Genomic DNA, 17,570 nt, shown 5'->3' with positions numbered 1-17,570 from the left:
GTTGTAAGTTTTATTTTGGTGCTGTCCTATGGTGCCCTTCGTGTCACGCAAGCGTGAGGGATTCCCGTTGTAGGGTGTTGCAATATGTCCATGGTTTACTTATTGTCTGTGTTGCTTGAGTGACAGAAGCATAAACACCGATAGGTGGGTCACGGCGTATGGGAATAAAGGGGACTTGATATGTTAATGATATGGTTGTGTTTTACCTTAATGATCTTTAGTAGTTGCGGATGCTTGCTAGAGTTCCAATCATAAGTGCATATGATCCAAGAATAGAAAGTATGTTAGCTTATGCCTCTCCCTCATATGAAATTGCAATGACGACTACCGATCTTGTTAACAATTGCCAAGGATAATTCTGCACACCAACCCATCATTATTCCATACTCGCTATTTATAATATTTAGTAATATATTCTAACTTTATGATAACAGCACCTACTTTTATATTTTAGCTCTCCGATATCATGCAAAGTTATCCTCTTCATACCCACAACGTAGTTTTATTTCTCGTTTCTAGTTGGAAGCAAACGCTCGGTGTACGTAGAGTCGTATCAGTGGCTGATAGGGCTTGAGCGAATATTGATCTTACCTTTAGCTCCTTGTTGGTTCGACACTCCATACTTATCACTTCCACCTTTGGAAATTGCTATGATGATTCCCTGCACTTGGGGATTATCATCATCTAAATGATCACGTGATCCAAATCAACTAAACCATGTTCGATCATCACGTGAGATGGAGTAGTTTTCAATGGTGAACATCTCTATGTTGATCATATCTACTATATGATCACGCTCGACCTTTCGGTCTCTAGTGTTCCGAGGCCATATCTCCATATGCTAGGCTCGTCAAGTTTAACCCGAGTTTTTTGCATGTGCAAAACTGGCTTGCACCCGTTGTATGTGAACATAGAGCCTATCACACCCGATCATCACGTGGTGTCTCAGCACGAAGAACTGTCGCAACGGTGCATACTCAGGGAGAACACTTTATACCTTGAAATTTTACGAAGGGATCATCTTATAATGCTACCACCGTACTAAGAAAAATAAGATGCATAAAAGATAAACATCACATGCAATCAAAATATGTGATACGATATGGCCATCATCATCTTGTGCTCATGATCTCCATCACCGAAGCATCGTCATGATCTCCATCATCACCGGCTTGACACCTTGATCTCCATCGTAGCATCGTTATCGTCTCGCCAACTATTGCTACTATGACTATCGCTACCGTTTAGTGATAAAGTAAAGCAATTACATGGCGATTGCATTGCATACAATAAAGCGATAACCATATGGCTCCTACACGTTGCTGATAACTCTATTACAAAACATGATCATCTCATACAACAATTTATATTACATCATGTCTTGACCATATCACATCACAGCAAGCCCTGCAAAAACAAGTTAGACGTCCTCTACTTTGTTGTTGCAAATTTTGCGTGGCTATTACGGGCTTCTAGCAAGAACCGTTCTTACCTACGCATCAAAACCACAATCATTTTTTGTCAAGTGTGTTGTTTTAACCTTCAACAAGGATCGGCCGTAGTCAAGCTCGATTCAACTAAAGTTGGAGAAACAAACACCCGCCAGCCACCTATGTGCAAAAGCACGTCGGTAGAACCAGTCTCATGAACATGGTAATGTAATGTCGGTCCGAGCCGCTTCATCCAACAATACCGCCGAATCAAAGTAAGACGTTGGTGGTAAGCAGTATGACTATTATCTCCCACAACTCTTTGTGTTCTACTCGCGCATAAAACATCTACGCATAAACCTGGCTCGGATGCCACTGTTGGGGAACATAGTAATTTCAAAAAAATTGACGATCACGCAAGATCTATCTAGGAGATGCATAGCAAGGGGAGGGGAGAGTGTGTCCACGTACCCTCGTAGACCGAAAGCAGAAGCATTTAGTAATGCGGTTGATGTAGTCGAATGTCTTCGTGATCCAACCAATACAAGTACCAAACGTATGGCACCTCCGCGTTCAGCACACATTCAGCTCGATGACATCCCTCGTGATCTTGATCCAGTTGAGGACAAGGGTGAGTTACATCCCCACGACATCGTGGCGACAATGATGATGATGTTACCAGCGCAGGGCTTCGCCTAAGCACTACAGCGATATGATCGATGTGTGTCTATGGGGTGCCCCCTACCCACATATATAAAGGAGGGAGGGAGTGAGGCCGGCCCCCTAGGGGTGCGCCAAGAGTATGGAGTCCTACTAGGACTTCCAAGTCCTAGTAGGAATCCCTTTCCTTTTCGGAGTAGGAGAGAAGGAAAGAGGGAAAGAGAGAGGGAGTAGGAAAAGGCAAGGGGGGCGCAGCCCCCTTCCCATAGTATAATTCGGACCCATAGGGGGAGGGCGCGCGCCACCTCCCCTTGGCCCGCCTCCTCCTTTCCCGTATGGCCCAATAAGGCCCATTACTTCTCCCGGTGAATTCCCGTAACTCCCGGTGCTCCAAAAAATACCCGAATCACTCGGAACCTTTCCGATATCTGAATATAGCCTTCGAATATATGAAACTTTACCTCTCAACCATTTCGAGACTCCTCGTCATGTCTGTGATCTCATCCGAGACTCCGAACAAACTTCGGTCATCAAATCACATAACTCAAAATACAAATTGTCATCGAATGTTAAGCGTGCGGACCCTACGGGTTCGAGAACTATGTACACATGACCGAGACACATCTCTGGTCAATAACCAATAGCGGAACCTGGATGCTCATATTGGATCCTACATATTCTACGAAGATCTTTATCGGTCAAACCGCATAACAACATACGTTGTTCCCTTTGTCATGTGTATGTTACTTGCCCGAGATTCGATCATCGGTATCATCATACCTAGTTCAATATCATTACCGGCAAGTCTCTTTACTCGTTCTGTAATGCTTCATCCCACAACTAACTCATTAGTCACAATGCTTGCAAGGGTTATAGTGATGAGCATTACCGAGAGGGCCTAGAGATACCTCTCCGAAACACGGAGTGACAAATCCTAATATCGATCTATGCCAACCCAACAAACACCTTCTGAGACACCTGTAGAGCATATTTATGATCACCCAGTTACATTGTGACATTTGATAGCACACAAGGTGTTCCTCCGGTACTCGAGAGTTGCATAATCTCATAGTCTCAGGAACATGCATAAGTCATGAAGAAAGCAGTTGCAATGAAATTGTAACAACATAATGCTAATCTAACAGATGGGTCTTGTCCATCACATCATTCTCCTAATGATGTGATCCTGTTCATCAAATGACAATAGATGTCTATGGTTAAACATAACCTTCTTTGGTTAACGAGCTAGTCAAGTAGAGGCATACTAGGGACACTATGTTTTGTCTATGTATTCACACATGTACCAATTTTCCGATTAATACAATTCTAGCATGAATAATAAACATTTATCATGATATAAGGAAATAAATAATAACTTTATTATTGCCTCTAGGGCATATTTCCTTCACTAGATACTAGTGCTAGTGCTATTCCTTATACCTTATATGAAGAAATTAAAGATGAAATAGCACCTGCTGAGATAGAAGGCATAGATGTTACTATTAAACTTGCTAATAGAGATACTATATCACCAATTGGGATTCTTAGAGATGTTGAAGTCTTGTGTGGGAAGATAAAATACCCTACTGATTTTCTTGTTCTTAGCACCCCACAAGATGACTTTTGTCCCATTATATTTGGCAGACCTTTCTTGAACACCATCAATGCTAAAATAAATTGTAAGAAACAAACTGTCTATGTTAGCTTTGGTGATGAATCTCATGAGTTTAATTTTTCCAATTTTAGTAAACAACCTCATAAGAAAGATTTGCCTAGCCACTATGAAATTATTGGTCTTGCTTCTATTGATGTGCCTCCTACCGATCCTTTGGAACAATATTTACTAGACCATGAAAATGATTTGCATATGCGTGAAAGAAATGAAATAGACAGAATCTTTTTCGAACAACAACCTCTGCTTAAACACAATCTGCCTATTGACACTACTAGGGAAAAGCTTATAGGAAGACACTTACTAGTAGCGCGGGTTTATACCCCTCTCTACTACTACTTACTAGTGGCGCGGGTTTTTACCCCTCGATACTACTAAGTTGATAGTAGTAGCGCGGGTTTTTGCCCCTCGCTACTACTAAGTGATTTCCACCGTGCCTCTTGGGATAAGCCATAGTAGTAGCGCGGGTTATAAACCCACACTACTACTAAGTTGATAGTAGTAGCGCGGGTTATAAACCCCACGCTACTACTAAGTGGTCTCCATCGTGCACCTCGGGACATGCCATAGTAGTAGCGTGGGCATAAACCCCGCGCTACTATTATCAACCCACTGATACATGTATAAACATAGCACACTAGGCCCAATCCCATACCCACACACTCTCTCGATTTCACTTCTCCCTCCCACCTGTGACGCCCTTCCTCGCCCACCGCAACTGCCGGCCTCGCACCTCGATGTCTCCCTCAAATCTGGCGACCTCCTCTTCCACCGTAGCCCCTGCTTCCTCCTCCTCCTCCTCCTCCACTGCTCCTCCTCCTCCTCCTCCTCCTCCTCCTCCTCCTCCTCCTCCTCCTCCTCCTCCTCCTCCTCCTCCTCCGCTGCTAGAAGGAGAGGAAGATCCAACGGAGTGTCGCCCATGATGACGGCCAGATCTCTGATGAACGCAACCCATGGTGTCATCTAGGGTTTCGGCTCCAACTCTGGCGGCCACCGGTGATTTGCTGCACCTACTCCTCTATATCTCTCTCTTCCTCTTCTAATACTTGTCTCTTTTTTTGTACCAGCAGCAAAGGAGAGGTGTGGAGAAGACTTGGATGGGGAAGGACCATCACCATGGATGACTTCATCCCCTCCAGGAAAAACATCGACCATGGATGAAGAGGATGATGACGCCTAGCTAGCAGCAGCATCTATGTCTAGAATTTATTTTTTTAATTCCTAATTAATTAGTTAGCAGTAGCAAGAGTCCGGACACACGCTACTACTAGTTAGCAGTAGCGCAGGTGGTATCCACGCTACTACTAATGGATGAATAGCAGCGCGGGTGGCACTCGCGCTACTACTACCAGTTAGTTGTAGCACCGTATCAGTAGTGCGGGCACCCGCGTTACTGATATACCTAAAACCCGCCCTACTGCTAGGCTTTTCCCTAGTAGTGTGAAACTCTAGGAGGTCCTCCTCCACCTAAAGGTGATCCTGTGTTTGAATTAAAACAATTACCAGACACTCTGAAATATCGTTATCTTTATGAAAAGAAGATATATCATGTTATTATTAGTACTAACCTTTCAAAACATGAAGAAGAAATATTATTGAAAGTTCTAAGGAAGCACATGGCTGCTATTAGATATACTCTTGATGATCTTATGGGCATTAGTCCCACTCTATGTCAACACACGATTAATATGGAACCTGATGCTAAACCCGTTGTTGATCACCAACATCGGTTCAATCGGAAGATGAAAGAAGTGGTAGAACGGAAATATTGAATCTTCTGGAAGCAGGTATAATCTATCCTGTAGATGATAGTAGATGGGCAAGTCCTATTCATTGTGTCCCTAAGAAGTGAGGTATTACTGTTGTTCCTAATGACAAGAATGAGCTTATTTCACAAAGAACTGTCACGGGCTACAGAATGGTAACTGATTATAGAAAATTAAATAAAGCTACCTGAAAAGATTATTACCCTCTGCCTTTTACCAATCAAATGTTAGAAATATTATCTAAGCACGCACATTTTTGCTTCCTTGATGGATACTCTGGCTTTTCACAAATACCTATTTTACAATCTGATCAAGAAAAGACCACGTTTACTTGTCCTTTTGGAACGTTTGCTTATATACATATGCATTTTGGTTTATGTAATGCACCTGCTACCTTTCAAAGATGCATGACTGCTATCTTCTCTAATTTTTGTGAAAACATTGTTGAGGTTTTCATGGATGACTTTTCTGTTTATGGGAAGTCTTTTGATGATTGTTTAAGCAATCTTGATCGAGTTTTGCAGAGATGTGAACAAACAAATCTTGTGTTGAATTGGCAGAAGTGCCACTTTATGGTTAATGAAGGTATTGTCTTGGGCCATAAAATTTCTGAAAGAGGCATTGAGGTGGACAAAGCCAAGGTTGATGCAATTGAGAAAATGCCATGTCCTAAAGATATCAAAGGTATTCGTAGTTTCCTTGGTCATGCTGGTTTCTACAGGAGGTTTATCAAAGACTTCTCTATAATTTCTAGGCCTCTTACTAATCTTTCGCAAAAGGATATTCCCTTTGTGTTTGATGATGATTGTATGGAAACCTTTGAAACATGAAAGAAAGCCTTAATCACTGCACCTATTGTTCAACCACCTGATTGGAACTTGCCTTTTGATATTACGTGTGATGCTAGTGATTATGTTGTTGGTGTTGTTCTAGGACAAAGAGTTGATAATAAACTAAATGTTATTCATTATGCTAGTAGAACTCTAGACAGTGCTAAACGAAATTATGCTACTAATGAAAAAGAATTCTTAGTAGTGGTGTTTGCTTGTGATAAATTCAGATTGTATATTGTTGATTCTAAAGTAACTGTTCACACTGATCATGCTGCTATAAAATACCTTATGGAAAAGAAAGATGCTAAACCTAGACTCATTAGGTGGGTTCTTCTGCTCCAAGAATTTGATTTGCATATCACTGATAGGAAAGGAGCAGAGAACCCCGTAGCTAATAACTTGTCTAGGCTTGAAAATATTCTTGATGACCCACAACCTATTAATCATAGCTTTCCTGATGAACAACTAGCTGCAATAAATGTTTCTCATAGTACACCTTGGTATGCTGACTATGCTAAATATATTGTTGCTAAATACATACCACCTAGCTTCACATACCAACAAAAGAAAAAATTCTTCTATGATTTAAGACATTACTTTTGGGATGACCCACATCTTTATAAAGAAGGGGTAGATGGTATTATTAGACGTTGTGTACCTGAGCATGAATAGGAACAAATCCTATGGAAATGTCACTCCGAAGCTTATGGAGGACATCATGCGGGAGACAGAACCGCTCATAAGGTATTGCAATCTGGTTTTTACTGGCCTACTCTCTTCAAAGATGCACGTAAATTTGTCTCGTCTTGTGATGAATGCCAAAGAATAGGTAATATCGGTAAGTTATACGTCTCCAATGTATCTATAATATTTGATTGTTGCATGCTGTTATATTATCATTCTTGGATGTTTTACAATAATTTTATAGTAATTTTATATCATTTTTAGGTACTAACCTATTGACAAAGTGCTCAATGCCAGTTGTTGTTTTCTGCATGTTTTTTACATCGCAGGAAATCAAGACCAAACGGAGTCCAAGTGCAACGCAACTCCTGGAGGATTTATTTTGGGCCAGAAGAAAGTCAATGGGCCAAGGAAGCACCTGAAGGGCTTCTCGAGGTGAGCAACACCTACCAGGGCGCGCCAGGAGGCCCAGGCGCGCCCTGGTGGGTTCTGCCCACCTCGGGTGCCCCCAGAACCGCCTCTTTGCTCTATAAATACCCAAATATTCCAGAAACCCTAGGGGGGTCGACGAAATATTGATCCAGCGGCCGCAGAGTCTAGAACCACCAGATCCAATCTAGACACTGTCTTGGAGGGGTTCACCACTTCCATTGGTGCCTCTCCTATGATGTGTGAGTAGTTCTTTGTAGACCTACGGGTCCGTAGTTAGTAGCTAGATGGCTTCTTCTCTCTCTCTCTCTTGATTATCAATACAATAGTCTCTTGGAGATCCATATGATGTAAGTCTTTTAGCGGTGTGTTTGTTGGGATCCGATGAACTTTGAGTTTATGATCAGATCTATGTTTTTATCCATGAAAGTTATTTGAGTCTTCTTTGATCTCTTATATGCATGATTGCTTATAGCCTCGTATTTCTTCTCCGATATTTGGGTTCTGTTTGGCCAACTTGATCTATTTATCTTGCAATGGGAAGAGGTGCTTTGTAGTGGGCTCGATCTTACGGTGCTTGATCCCAGTGATAGAAGGGGAACCGAAACGTATGTATCGTTGCTACTAAGGATAGGAAAATGTCTATATCTGCCGCAATAGATAAACATATCTCATCTACATCATGTCATCGTTCTTATTGCATTACTTTGTTTTCTCATGAACTTAATACACTAGATGCATGCTGGATAGCGGTTGATGTGTGGAGTAATAGTAGTAGATGCCGGCAGGAGTCGGTCTACTAATCTTGGACGTGATGCCTATATAATGATCATTGCCTGGATATCGTCATGATTATTTGAAGTTCTATCAATTGCCCAACAGTAATTGTTTTCCCACCGTTTGCTATTTTTCTTGAGAGAAGCCACTAGTGAAACCTACAGCCCCCGGGTCTCTTTTCATCTTATTTGCCTTTGCGATCTATTTTCCCTTGCATTTATTTTCAGATCTATTAAACCAAAAATGCAAAAATACCTTGCTGCAATTTATTTGTTCCGCGATCTATTTATCCAATCTGCCACTATTTACCTCACGTTATTTGCCTACTTGAGGCGCTGTACCCGAAAGGGATTGACAACCCCTTTAACACGTCGGGTTGCGAGTATTTTTTTATTTGTGTGCAGGTGTTGTTTACGTGGTGTGAGGAGGTTCTCCTACTGGTTCGATAACCTTGGTCTCATCACTGAGGGAAATACCTACCGTCGCTATACTGCATCATCCCTTCCTCTTTGGGGAAATACCGACGTAGTTCTTGCGGACATCAAAAGTCATTTCTGGCGTTGTTGCCGGGGAGGATCTTGAACATCAACCAGGTTCGTAATGACAAATCTCATCTCCTCGCAATTTACATTATTTTCCATTTGCCTCTCATTTTCCTCTCCCCCACTTCACAAAAATTTGTCGTTTTATTCGCCCTTTTTTTCATTCGCCATTTTCTCGTCAGATCTTTTATTTTCTTGAACTTGTCACCATGAGTGACTTTGGTATGGCAGAAACAAATGATGGCCTAACTCCTAAAATGGAGCGTACGGGTAATCTGGATGCCAAAACTTTTTTCTTGGGGCAAGGGAATTTTATGGGAAAATAACATATTCAAGGAATTTTCAGATGTGTTGGAAAATTAAGTCTCGATGATATTCCTATACTTAGAAGGACTAAATCTTATGCGGAAGCTATTTCGGCACTTGTTGTGAAACTTGAAACTAGATTTATTCGTACTCATCCTACCTTGCAACGATTGTTCTATGAGTTGCCCATTATAAAGGATCCTAAAGCTAAAAAGTTAGCCACTCTTGTTTTGATGAATGAATTTGACTACATAATTCGGGAAGCTAGGGAAATCTTTGATTTTTATGGCATGAACCACGCAAATCCTGTGATTGATGAAATTCTTTATAATTGTGATTATCTTTAATAAATTTGCTTGGAGATAACCAAATATTTGATGAGAATCTTAAAAAGCAAGTCCTCGTTCTAGATATGATCCAACAAGTTTTCAATGATGTTAATCAACACTATTCTTAGATCACTGCCGAAAATCAAAGGGGTTATGATAAAAAGAAACTTCATAGTGGTAAGGTTTCCATGGATAATATGTTTTAGTCTTATTTACAAAACCTCCAGACACAAATACCTCCAAGGGAAACAAGGATAAGGGTGACAAAACATAAATCCTAAGTGTTATGACTAGCTAGGGGCGTAAAACGATAGCACTTGTTGGGAGGCAACCAAATGAACAAATTTTATTTTTGCTTTTTTCCTTCTATTCTTGTGTGTTAGCATAATTATGCTACTGTTATTATTGTGTTTTTGTGTTTTAGTTAGTGTTTGTGCCAAGCAAGACCTTTGGGAAGACTTGGGTGAAAGTTTATTTGATCTTGCTGAAAAACAGAAACTTTTGCACTCACGAGATTCGTTGTAATTTTTTACAGAAGAGTGATTTTGAGTTGATTATTTTTTGCATAGGATTAACAGACAAATTCTTCACGTCCACCAAATTATTTCATAATTTTTGGAGTTTCAGAAGTATTCAAAATTCTCATATTGCTACAGACTATTTTGTTTTTGACAGATTCTGTTTTCTTTGCGTTGTGTGCTTGGTTTAATGATTCTATGGTTTTCTTTGATGAGTTTTTGCCATAGAAAAGTTGGAATACAGCAGATATAATGCAAAAACAAAATAAGAATAGGTTTGCTACAGTACTTATAGTAGTGGTTTGGTTTCTTATACTAACGGATCTCACGAAGGTTTTGTTTGAGTTTTGTGTGATTGAAGTTTTCAAGTTTTGGGTTATCTTACGATGGATGAAGGAATAAAGATAAGAAAAATGCTAAGCTTGGGGATGATCAAGGCACCCCAAGATAATATTGAAAGAAGTAGCAAGCAACTAAGCTTAGGGATGCCCCCGAGTGGCATCCCCGCTTTCTTCTAACGACCATCAGTATTTTACTTGAAACTATATTTTTATTCATCACATGATATGAGTTTTGCTTGGAGCATCCTGTATGATATGAGTATTTGCTTATTTTGCTTTGTGTTTTAAGTGTTGAATCCTTGCTGGACACACCCTTTAAGAGAGCAAAAAAAATTATGCTATGCTTGCTCCTATATGCTTCACTTAAATTTTTAGAGCCATGGACTTGCTCTAGTACTTCACTTATATCTTTTTGAGCATGATGTGCTTTGTTAATTTTGAAGAAATGCTCTCATCCTTCACTTAGATTTATTTGGGAGTTAGTAAATTTTTAAGAAACTCTCTCTTGCTTCACTTAGATTATTTTGAGAGAAAGAAAAAATTATGCTCATGATCTTCACTTATATTTGTTTGAGCTTATCAAAAGCAACATATGAAAATAGTCCCAAAGTGATAGATATCCAAGGAGGATATAATAAAAACTTTCATGAAGATCATTGGACAAAATAAACTTGATTCTTAGTAATGGTTTTGAGATATGACGATATGATATGTGAGTCATGTTGATGAGTAATTGTGCTTTAGTAAGAATATTGATGTTAAGGTTTGTGATTCCCTATGCAAGCACGAAAGTCAATAGTTATGCAATGAAATTTATATCCTACTTATGGTGCATTATTCGGTGTTACTTATGCTTAATGCTTGGGTACGAGATTTTTCGCTTTTTGGTTGGTCGCTTCTCAATCTTTTTGCTAGCCTTCATTTTGCACTAAGTATGATCACTACTTGTGCATCCAAAACCCTTTAAACCAGTTTTGCCATATGAGTCCACTATACCTACCTATATGCGGTATTTCCATGCCGTTCTAAGAAAATTTGCATGTGCCATCTCTAATGTTCAAAATAAATTTCTCTTTTGTGTGCTCTACTACTCGCGAGGCAGTAAAGGGTAGCCAATATTTTCCATGCTAGATGCGTTATTCTCATGATGAGTGTTTATTCACTTGTCATTGCACGAGAGTACGGCAAAGGTATTAGAGATGCCCAGTCCCGAAATGAATAAATGAATTTACATTATGTTGTCAAATAATAAATTCCTTGGAAAGTCTTGGTATGGAGGGCACCCGTGGATACGGCTAGCCATGGAAAGTGAAAGTTACGGTGGAAAAAGGAATAAACTTTATTTTCTATTTGGGAACCGCCTATGATGTGTCTAGCATGGAAAGTATTGGGATGCTCCAAGTCGTTTTCGTTGGTAGGAAAAGTATGCCTCTCAAAATAATTTTATCTCTCAATTTAAGCTTTGAGCTCTTGCACCTCTACAAATCACTACTTCCCTCTGTGAAGGGCTATTCTTTTACTTATGCAATTTTTATTTTGAATTTGAGTCTCCATCTTCTCTCATAAAGCACCAACTAAGGGGCACTATGATCGTATTTGAGCATTGGGTGTATCTAATATTCGAGTGTGTTTCATGAATGGATCAATAATTGAGCATGATGGGCTAGGGATAACTTGCTTTAGTGTTGATATTTTGAAAGACATGGTTGCTTGTTGGTATGCTTAAGTATTAAAGTCTTCATGTCAAAACTACACTATTGCTTTGAATCATATAAAAGTCCATATGTACATGCTATAAATAAAGAATGTGATGAACATGTTAGGCAGCATTCCACATCAAAAATTCTATTTTTATCATTTACCTACTCGAGGATGAGCAGGAATTAAGCTTGGGCATGATGATACGTCTCCAATGTATCTATAATTTTTTATTGTTCCATGATGTTATATTATCATTCTTCGATGTTTTATAGTCATTTTATATCATTTTTTGGTACTAAGCTATTGACATAGTGCCCAGTGCCATTTGTTGTTTTCTGCATGTTTTTTACATCACAGAAAATCAATATTAAACGGAGTCCAAACGCAACACAACTCCTGGAGGATTTTTTGGGCCAGAAGAACGCCAATGGGCCAAGGAAGCACCTAAGGGGCTGCTCGAGGTGAGCAGCACCCACCAGGGCATGCCAGGAGGCCCAGGCGCGCCCTGGTGGGTTATGCCCACCTCGGGTGCCCCCCCGAACTGCCTCTTTGCTCTATAAATACCCAAATATTCTAGAAACCCTAGGGGAGTCGACGAAATATTGATCCAGCCGCCGCAGAGTCTAGAACCACCAGATCCAATCTAGACACCGTCATGGAGGGGTTCACCACTTCCATTGGTGCCTCTCCTATGATGTGTGAGTAGTTCTTTGTAGACCTACATGTCCGTAGTTAGTAGCTAGATGGCTTCCTCTCTCTCTCTCTCTCTCTCTCTCTCTCTCTCTTGATTATCAATACAATGGTCTCTTGGAGATCCATATGATGTAGTCTTTTGGCGGTGTGTTTGTTGGGATCCGATGAACTTTGAGTTTATGATCAGATCTATGTTTTTATCCATGAAAGTTATTTGAGTCTTCTTTGATCTCTTATATGCATGATTGCTTATAGCCTCGTATTTCTTCTCCGATATTTGGGTTTTGTTTGGCCAACTTGATCTATTTATCTTGCAATGGGAAGAGGTGCTTTGTAGTGGGTTCGATCTTACGGTGCTTGATACCAGTGACAGAAGGGGAACCGACACGTATGTATCATTGCTACTAAGGATAACAAGATGAGATCTATATCTGCCACAATAGATAAACGGATATCATCTACATCATGTCATTGTTCTTATTGCATTGCTCCATTTTCTCATGAACTTAATACACTAGATCCATGCTGGATAGCGGTCGATGTGTGGAGTAATAGTATTAGGTGCGGGCAGGAGTCAGTCTACTAATCTCGGACGTGATGCCTATATAATGATCATTGCCTGGATATCGTCATGATTATTTGAAGTTCTATCAATTTCCCAACAGTAATTGTTTTCCCACGGTTTGCTATTTTTCTCGAGAGAAGCCACTAGTGAAACCTACGGCCCCCGGGTCTCTTTTCATCTTATTTGCCTTTGTGATCTATTTTCCCTTACATTTATTTTCAGATCTATTAAACCAAAAATACAAAATTACCTTGCTGCAATTTATTTGTTCCGCGATCTATTTATCCAATCTACCACTTTTTACCTCATGTTATTTGCCTACTTGAGGCGTCGTACCCGAAAGGGATTGACAACCCCTTTAACACGTCGGGTTGCGAGTATTTGTCATTTGTGTGCATGTGCTATTTACGTGGTGTGAGGAGGTTCTCCTACTAGTTCGATATCCTTGGTCTCATCACTGAGGGAAATACCTACCGTCGCTATATTGCATCATCCCTTCCTCTTTGGGGAAATACTGACGTAGTTCTAGTAGACATCAGTAAGCGTCAAGAAATGCCTATGAATTATTCACTTGTTGTTGAACCATTTGATGTTTGGGGATTTGACTTCATGGGACCTGTTCCTTCCTCTAACGGGTAAAGACATATTTTGGTTGCTGTTGATTATGTTACTAAATGGGTAGAAGCTATTCCAACCAGTAGTGTTGATCATAACACCTCTATTAAAATACTTAAGGAAGTTATTTTACCAAGGTTTGGATTCCCTAGATATTTAATGACTGATGGTGGTTCACACTTTATTCATGCTAATTTCCATAAGATGCTTGCTAAGTATGATGTTAACCATAGAACTGCGTCACCTTATCATCCTCGGTCTAGTGGTCAAGTTCAACTTAGCAATAGAGAAATAAAACTAATCTTACAAAAGACTCTTAATAGGTCCTGGAAGAATTGGTCTAAGAAATTAGATGATGCACTTTGGGCTTATAGAACAGCATATAAAAATCCTATGGGTATGTCTCCATACAAAATGGTTTATGGAAAAGCTTGTCATTTATCTCTTGAGTTAGAACACAAAGCATTTTGGGCAATAAAAGAACTTAATTATGATTTCAAACTTGCTGGAGAAAAGAGGTTATTTGATATTAGCTCATTAGATGAATGGAGAACCCAGGCTTATGAAAATGCTAAGTTATTCAAAGAAAAAGTTAAAATATGGCATGACAAAAGAATCCAAAAGCGTGAGTTTAAAGTCGGAGAATATGTTCTTTTGTACAACTCTCGTTTTAGATTTTTTGCAAGGAAACTCCTCTCCAAATGGGAAGGCCCTATGTCATCGAAGAGCTCTACCGATCCGGAGCCATCAAAATAAATAATGCCGAAGGGACTAACCCAAAGGTTGTCAATGGGCAACGAATAAAACATTATTTCTCATGTACGTTCATTAATGTAGAAGCAATGTTATCCAAACTGTGACACCGGAAGAACACATAAGAGAGTCCTTCCGGAACACTCCAGAATCATGAAAATAAGGAGGTACGTGATACGATAAGTTAACGGACTCCAAAAAATCAGCAAAAACATTTTCTGTCAGTTTTGGATATTTAGAAAATTAGGAAAATAAGAAACTTCCAAGAAAGTGACCCTAGTCAGCACAATACACCAGGGCGCGCCAGGCAGCCTGGCGCGCCTAGGTGAGTTGTGCCCACCTCGGGTACTTTCCAACCTCCATTTTTCTTCTGTTCTGCTTGTTCCCCAAGATAAAAAAAAATCTATATATACCTCCTGAACCTGTTAACCTCCGTATCGTGGAGAAATCTCATGTTTTCTTTTCTTGCTGTTTTTGTCAGATCTGTTGAGCCAGGCATCATGTCTTCTCCCCCTCTGATCGTCTGGAAGAAGATGCTTGGTTGATGAAGATCGAGCTGAAGAGAGAAGACCCCGTTGGAGCAGCTAAGGAGGACAAGAGCAAGGAGGCACCCGGAGATCAAGTGTTGATGGACGAGCAAGCATTGCCCGCCGATGAGGAAGAGGAAGATATCCTTTGAACCCTACTATGCTCATCTTACCCCTGTTGAGATTGCAGCCTTCAGGATCATTAATATGGTTCGTATCAAAATAAGTATCTCAATCGTGAAAATATTTTGCATATGGAGCACATTGCTTCCCTGTGGAGAGTCATCCGAAGATTGGAGAGCCTCTTGATACTTAAAGACCGGATTGCTTCTACTTCATCACCACCATCTTCTTCATCACCACCAAAGGAAAACTGAGTATTGGATATGGGCACTCCCCTTGGCTTTCGCCAAGCTTGAGGGAGGTGCCCCGGTATCGTATCAATCTCCAATATCTTTTGCCTTTACTTTCTTAGTTCAATCAATGGTTACCTTTTGCTATTAGATGAATAAAAGTTTAGTTCAATCCTTTCTTTTTATGAGTTTGCTTAGTAATCAATCCTTGTAATCGCGAGATATAATAAAGTTTGGTTTGAGTTTTGCCTTCTTACCTTCTTGCTGCAATAAAAAGAACGGAAATAAAAGAAAAAGATCATATGCTAATCTTATCATAAGTGATGACATTACACAAGGAAAAGTATAAGTAGAAAATTTTATTGCAGATTGACAAACATAGCATTGGTCAATGATGCAACACATGAAAGAATTAATAAGCGAAGAGAAGATTCACATATAAATACACTATCATGGAAATCTTTTGTGATTGTGAGCACCCATCAAAATATTATATGCCAAAATTGTTGACGTTGGATAAGGAAGACAACTTAATGATTTATGCTTGTTCATATTCACATAGAAGTCATATTGTCATAGATCCTTCAACATGTGGTGCTTGCCCCTATCTTTGCTAGCCAAAAATTCTGCACTAAGTAGAGATACTACTTGTGCATCTAAAACCCTTAAACCCTATCTTGTTTGAGAGTCCACCATACCTACCTATGGATTCAGTAAGATCCTTCAAGTAAGTTGTCATCGGTGCAAAAAGGGAAATAAAAATTGCTTATAAAAATGTGAGATCATTTAGTGTAAGGGAAAATTGAGTGTTGTACGAACTTGTGATGGTGAATAATAAAAGCGACAGACTGCATAATAAAGGTTGCCATCACAAGGGGCAATATAACGTGACGTTCTCTTGCACTAAGGGTTGATCCTACAAACAAAAAGCGCATGGCAACCTCTGCTTCCCTCTGCGAAGGGCCTATCTTTTACTTTCATGTATTTACTTTTATGCAAGAGTCAAATTTTTTCTCTCTATTCCTTTTTTTCTCCTTTGTCAAGCATCATGTGCTGAGGAAAGATCTAGGCACATATGTCTAGTTGAATATGGGTGGCATAAGTTATTATTGTTGACATCACCCTTGAGGTGAGTATGTTGGGAGGCGAAACTATAATCCCCTATCTTTCTTTGTGTCCGGTTGAAATGTTTTGCTCATGTGTACGCGATGAGTGTCAGCAATCATAGAAGACTAAATGATGGTTGAGTATGTGGACTTGCCTAAAGGCTCGGATACGTGACCCTTCCTGAAAAGATGATGAATTGTAGTTGCAAAGTTGACTGAGAACATAGTTTGTTAGTTTACAACAGAGTTTATGCTTTATACTTCAATGTTGTGATGAATTGTCACTTGTTCATGAGAAGTCTATGATAAAAGTTCTATAATAAAAGTTCTATATTGAAGTTTGTTATAATAAGTCACATGATGCCGCTATGTCCGTATTTTTGTTTTTATCGACACACCTCTCTCTCTCTCTCTGCATGTGGACATGTTTCTCGATTTTGGTTTTCGCTTGAGGACAAGCGAGGTCTAAGCTTGGGGAGTTGATACGTCCATTTTGCATCATGTTTTCCTACTATTATTTATGTTGTTTTATTGTATAATAATGCTTTTTGGAGTATTTCTAATGCCTTTTCTCTCATAATATGCAAGGTATGCACCAAGGGCGAGAATTCTGGCAACTGGAAATCTCGACCTGAAAAAGCTCCGTCAAACTACCTATTCCGCACAACTCCAAATGAGCTGAAACTACCCGAGGATTTTTTATGGAATATTTAAGGAATATTGGAGCAAATAAGTACCAGGGTAGGGCCACCTGGTGGGCACAACCCACATGGGCGTGCCAGGAGGCCCAAGCGCGTCCTGGTGGGTGCTGCACTCCTCGGCCCACCTCCGGTGCCCATCTTCTGGTATATAAGTCATTTTGACCTAAAATAATTAAGGGGAGGACATTCGGGACGAAGCGCCGCCGCCTCAAGGCGGAACTTGGGCAGGAGCACTTTTGCCCTTCGACGGAGCGATTCCGCCGAGGGAA

The sequence above is a fragment of the Triticum aestivum genome, chromosome 7B (assembly GCF_018294505.1).
Source record: "Triticum aestivum cultivar Chinese Spring chromosome 7B, IWGSC CS RefSeq v2.1, whole genome shotgun sequence".
Lineage (NCBI taxonomy): Eukaryota > Viridiplantae > Streptophyta > Magnoliopsida > Poales > Poaceae > Triticum > Triticum aestivum.
The sequence above is the reverse complement of the archived record's forward strand: the minus strand, read 5'-3'. Positions refer to the sequence as shown.